Source organism: Pseudophryne corroboree, chromosome 8, assembly GCF_028390025.1.
Source record: "Pseudophryne corroboree isolate aPseCor3 chromosome 8, aPseCor3.hap2, whole genome shotgun sequence".
NCBI classification, from domain to species: domain Eukaryota; kingdom Metazoa; phylum Chordata; class Amphibia; order Anura; family Myobatrachidae; genus Pseudophryne; species Pseudophryne corroboree.
Window position 1 is genome coordinate 129,661,048 of NC_086451.1, and position 6,000 is coordinate 129,667,047.

Genomic DNA, 6,000 nt, shown 5'->3' on the forward strand with positions numbered 1-6,000 from the left:
TACCTTTCAAAACTGCTATCATACTACAGTAAGGTCACAGCCCCGCTCCACCAGTTTTTGCACAACAGAATTGAATGGTGTTGGTTGGGCTACCATGCTGCTGCTATTTCTCACCTACAGACTATGCTTACTTTCAGCCCAGTGCTCCAATATTTTGATGATGATGTTCCTGTGCTCACTGCCAGTGCCTCCTAGTACAGTCTTGGGGTTGTCTGCCTGCAGCATAGCAAACCCATCAGTTTTGCATCCATGGCACTTACTGAGACTTGTCACATTACGCTCAGATTGAAAAGAAACTGTTGGCTCTAGTCTTTGCTTGTCAAAAGTTCCACAAGTATATCTATGGGTGTCCAGTGGTGGTTGAGACAGACCGCCAACTCCTGATTACCATTCTCCACAAACCCTAGCATATTGCCTCAACACAAATTCAATGTTTCATGCTCAAGCTCCAAAGGTACTATATGATTGTGGGGTACAAACATGGAAATGTCGCTTCTCTTGTGCTCACCTCCTAGACTCAGGTGTCCCCGATGAAAATCTGGATGTCATGGAGTTGAGGTTCTTTCCTCCAGTCACATAGAGTAGCTCTATGATGTGACACTCAGGGGTTGACCTCTGCCAATGGTTGTCTTTCTTTCTCCATGGAATGGTCTGTGACCTCAAGTCTTTCTTTGCCTTCCATGATGAATTAACTCTCTCAGATGGCATCCTCCTATAAGATCAGTGTTTAAACATGCCTGATGCCTCACATCTAGGGGCACCCTGGATGTGAGGCCGCCATACAGAGAGTTAAGGAAGCCCTATTTTGACCTTCGATGGCTGCTGATATGAGCGGACTGACTCCACCTGTGCCTCCTCTAATGCTTTACGGGCCAATCATGCTAAGGAATTGCTCACTCTCCATGAGGTTCCTGAACTTCCTTGATCCACCATTGCTGCAGATCTCTGTGAATGGAGGGGGAAAGAGCATTTTGTGTCAATAGATTAATATTCCAGATTTTCAAGATAAATTATCTTCCCAAACTGACAAGTGAAAGAGTCATCAACAAAATTAAAACATACTTTTCTGCACATGACATGCCATACAAGCTACTTACTGACAATGGCATGCCATTCATAAGTGGTGAGTTCCAGACTTTAACCAGTGAACTGAACATCTGACATGTCATCAGTAGTCCTTGCTCTCCACTGTCCAATGGACTAGCAAAAAGGGTAGTATGTTTTGCAAAGCATCTGTTAGACAAATATTATAGAGATGTTGTGATGCTACACAATTTGAGAAATACTCCAAGATAGAGGCGGAACTACCGGCAGTGCAAGCAGTGCGTTGCACTGGGGCCCGCCTCTGTCCTGGGGCCCAAGCATGTAATGAGTCAAACTGACTCATTACATGCCGCTGTGCGCTGCAGGCAACCGCTGCTCGCAGCGTACAGCCGCCCGGAGAGGAGAGGAGAGGAGCAACGGCACGGACGGGGGAAGGAGGAGGAGGGAGGTGAAGGAGGGAGCCGCAGCAGCGCTTTGTTACTGGTGGAGGCGCTGCTGCTGCTGCCCCTTTGCTTCACTATAGGCTGTCTTCCGAGAACAGCCTATAGGGAAGCAGAGGGGCAGCAGCAGCAGCGCCTCCACCAGTAACAAAGCGCTGCTGCGGCTCCCTTCTTCACCTCCATCCTCCACCTCCTTTACTGCCCGGGAATCGTCTGACGCGGCTGCACCGAGGAGCCTGATCCGGCGGAGAGGGTAAGTATAATTCTTCTTTCATTCTTTTTCTCTTTTTCTTTCTTTCTTTCTCTTTCTTTTTTCTTGGGCCTGCCTGCCGCTATGTGTAAAAATGGGGGACTGCCTGCCGCTATGTGTAAAAAGGGGAATCAGCCTGCCGCAATGTGTAAAAAGGGGGGACTGCCTGACGTAATGTGTAAAAAGGGGGAATCTGCCTGCCGCAATGTGTAAAAAGGGGGGACTGCCTGACGTAATGTGTAAAAAGGGGGAATCAGCCTGCCGCAATGTGTAAAAATGGGGGACTGCCTGCCGCTATGTGTAAAAAGGGGTAATCTGCCTGCCGCTATGTGTAAAAAGGGGTAATCTGCCTGCCGCAATGTGTAAAAATGGGGAATCTGCCTGCCGTAATGTGTAAAAATGAGGACGCTGTCTGCCGTAATGTGTAACAAGGGCACGCTGTCTGCCGTAATGTGTAAAAAGGGGACGCTGTCTGCCATTATGTGTAAAAAGGGGATGCTGTCTGCCGTAATGTGTAACAAGGGCATGCTGTCTGCCGTTATGTGTAAAAAGTGTACGCTGTCTGCCGCTATGTGTAACAAGGGCACGCGGTCTGCCGTTATGTGTAAAAAGGGCACGCTGTCTGCCGTTATGTGTAAAAAGTGCACGCTGTCTGCCGTTATGTGTAAAAAGGGCACGCTGTCTGCCGTTATGTGTAAAAAGTGCACGCTGTCTGCTGTAATGTGTAAAAAGAGGAATCTGTCCGCTGTAAGGTGTAAAAGGGTCTCTACCTGGTGTAGTGGTGCTACTGTGCGGCGTAATTTGAATAATGGAGACTACTGTGTACCGTTTTATGAATTGGTATTATTTTGTGGCCACACCCCTTCCCCACGAAGCCACGCCACTATGTATTTTTGCGCACGCCTACGGCGCGCACTGCCCCTGTTTTGCATGCAGGGGTGGGGCTCCGATGCCGTTTCTTGCACACAGTGCTAAAATGTCTAGTTACGGCACTGTTGCTAGGTATCCATTTCTCTGGCCCTGAGCAGGTCCCCCTCACCAGATCCTCTCCAGGGGTGTGGGGGTGGACTTGGATGGGATATGTGTGGGGGGGGATGGGGGGGGGGGTCCAAAGCATTTTGTCGCACCTGGGCCCACCGCTCGCTAGTTCCGCCACTGCTCCAAGAGATAGATATCCCTCTCCTGCTCAATGCCTTCTATCCAGGTGCACCTGCATCATTATTCCCACCACCAAGTTCAAACTTAGACCACAAGTTGAGAGCAACATGCAAGATGCTCTGCACAACTCCAGATTGCAGCTCAAAGCCACTCATGATAAAACATCTCATTGCCTAAGACTGTTGTCCCCTCGGCCAACAGTTCACATCCAGACCCCTGTCTGATTTGACAGATTTGGTACTGTGCAAAGATTTTCTAACAGGCCCAAAAGCTATGTGGGGCAAGCTGATGTTTTGTATGAGTGCAACAGACACCACCTCCCAATACCTTCGCCTTGCCTTACGTCGGCGGAATGGGTCAGAACACCCATTATCATGGACAATGAATCCCATGAAGAAGCACCTATTGGGGTGCAGGACAGTCATATTCCCTGATCCAACAGTGAGCTTATTTAACAACTGGACATACCACAAGCCCCTTTATTGTCTTCCAGACCTAATCCACATTTCTAGGTCTATGTTCCTTACTATATTAATATGTTTGTTTTTTGTTGCACACTGTCCTCACATCCAAAACTTATCACACTGTTTTACACCCACACACAATTTTATTGTTTTCATAGTTGAAAAGGGAGGATGCAAATGTAAGTTGATGTGGAAGTTGCATCATTGTTGTCCCCTTGTTATAGCGGTAGTATTTGTAATAAAGGAAGTGCTTTTGCAGCCATGGTTCAGAATGACTCGCAGCTATCATAGACATACTTTTTCTGTACTCCAGAGTCCTGTGGTGATTTGCATACAGAGCAATCTACACCTCACTTTAGCATACCCCTATCCAATCCATTCCAGACAATCATGTGGGATGCACGTGAAGATTACATCAAAGCACTTTAACAATTGTAATTGAGTTTAATATTAGGCTATTTTTATGATTATTTTCAGAAGATGAACAGAATATTCCTGGGGGGAAAAAATCTGACAAATTCTAAATGAAGCCAAATATATTTTTATATCCTGCCCCATCTCACAATAACCATTACTGGTATATTTTCGGGTTAAATTCTCTAGGCCCAAAGTTTCCTGCTATTGCAAGCACTTGAATCAGTTATAGTTGTAGGAAAATCAATACCCCACTTGGCTCACCAGTTTTCTGCTTTCTTCTCCTTTGCAGATGACGGTCATGGACAAATAATAACTACAAGGGTAGAGCCTCCAATACCAATTGCCCCTTCAAAGCCACGCAAGTCCTGAGGGTAGTAGGACCCAGTCACGTGACTGGGATTAGACAACAACTTTCCCTCTTACATCTGGAATATTGCTCATTGTACTTTCTTCTCAAATACATTCTAATGGAATCTACTTTTTTATGCTAGTAGCTGAATGTCGCTAGTTTTATATAACTTTAGGTTGCCTTCTTTGACCTTTAAGTTTGAAATTCAGCAGCAGTTCCAGAGACATCAATTAATCACATGTCACAAGTGAGATAATGATCGTTTCTCTTCAAGATATTTCAAGACGTTTTCTCCTTATAACAAGTTTGGTAAAAATAGAAGGAAGCTTTAAAGAAAAGGACAAGATTTTTATCTCAAAAGCAGTGATAATATATATTTACAGAAAATAGGTTTTACTATAGCCTACATCTTTATTTGGCAAAATATATTGTACACAAAAATACAAACTTGTACAATGCACAATAGCAAAAATTAAATGATACTGTTAGAATCGCAGGGAAGGAGCATGGCTGTATTTGTACACTCTTTGGCAACTAACTATAAAAGACAAGTATTTTGTCAACACTGTCACTGGGGTTAATTGTAGGACACAGCAAGTACAGAGATGGATGACAGCAGCATCTAAAACCTTCTTCCCAGGAGGAAGATGTTGCTTGAAATTAACCTGCTCTGTTGACCTCAATGAAAAGGATCCTGTGTTTAATCACAGTCTTTAATAAAATAAATCAATCAGAACTTGACAGCTCTTGTGTTTCGTTGAATGTAAAAAACAATGACGTATGCTTTCTGCTGTTATTGTTTGAGTTACAAATTCTGTTCATAAAATCTTGCAATCCTATTACTATTTTATGTTAATGGTAGTATTTTCCAACTACAAAAGTAATAAAATAAGCCAAATATAAACACACACATAAATAGCCACAGGGTCAAAATAAATCTCAGCTTGCGTAGTTGAATGACAATATGAGACAGTCTATTTTAGCTAATGTCATATCAATTTGTGAAATATGCATAAAACAAGTAATTTACTTTGATAGCCACTTTATTAAACTGACATCTACAATGCAAGCTAGCACTCAAGCTAAGACCAGAGCATAGTGTCATACATGCACTCTGAGTGACAGATTATAATTAGTAGTACAGTAAGATCTTCCCTCTACTTTGTGCTCATTTGACCCAACAAAGGCCCTCATTCCGAGTTGTTCGCTCGGTATTTTTCATCGCATCGCAGTGAAAATCCGCTTAGTACGCATGCGCAATGTTCGCACTGCGACTGCGCCAAGTAACTTTACTATGAAGAAAGTATTTTTACTCACGGCTTTTTCTTCGCTCCGGCGATCGTAATGTGATTGACAGGAAATGGGTGTTACTGGGCGGATACACGGCGTTTCAGGGGCGTGTGGCTGAAAACGCTACCGTTTCCGGAAAAAACGCAGGAGTGGCCGGGGAAACGGTGGGAGTGCCTGGGCGAACGCTGGGTGTGTTTGTGACGTCAACCAGGAACGACAAGCACTGAAATGATCGCACAGGCAGAGTAAGTCTGGAGCTACTCTGAAACTGCTAACTCGTTTGTAATCGCAATATTGCGCGTACGTCGGTCGCAATTTTAAGAAGCTAAGATTCACTCCCAGTAGGCGGCGGCTTAGCGTGTGTAACTCTGCTACATTCGCCTTGCGAGCGAACAACTCGGAATGAGGGCCAAAAACCTGACTTCATCACAGCATGGACACTATGAGGTGGTAAAAGCTTGTCACAGACCTGCTGGCTTGATTACATCCCGCAGTCACTAAAGATTAGATGGTGATGGATTCAAATTGCATAGAGATCTTCCTATCTCAGGAGGAACTGGATCAAGCTACTTTATGTTCCCAGAACCA

At 44.6% G+C, this 6,000-nt stretch overlaps 1 long non-coding RNA gene across 1 annotated transcript in view; it reads left to right on the forward strand.

Annotated features, from left to right (window-relative positions):
• The window catches only part of LOC134947557 (uncharacterized), a 28,174-nt gene extending 23,316 nt beyond the window's left edge, over window positions 1-4,858 (forward strand). The window contains exon 3 of the long non-coding RNA XR_010182619.1: window positions 4,063-4,858. This is a non-coding gene — a long non-coding RNA (uncharacterized LOC134947557). The remainder of the gene's footprint in view (window positions 1-4,062) is intronic.
• The last annotated feature ends 1,142 nt before the right edge of the window (window positions 4,859-6,000 follow it).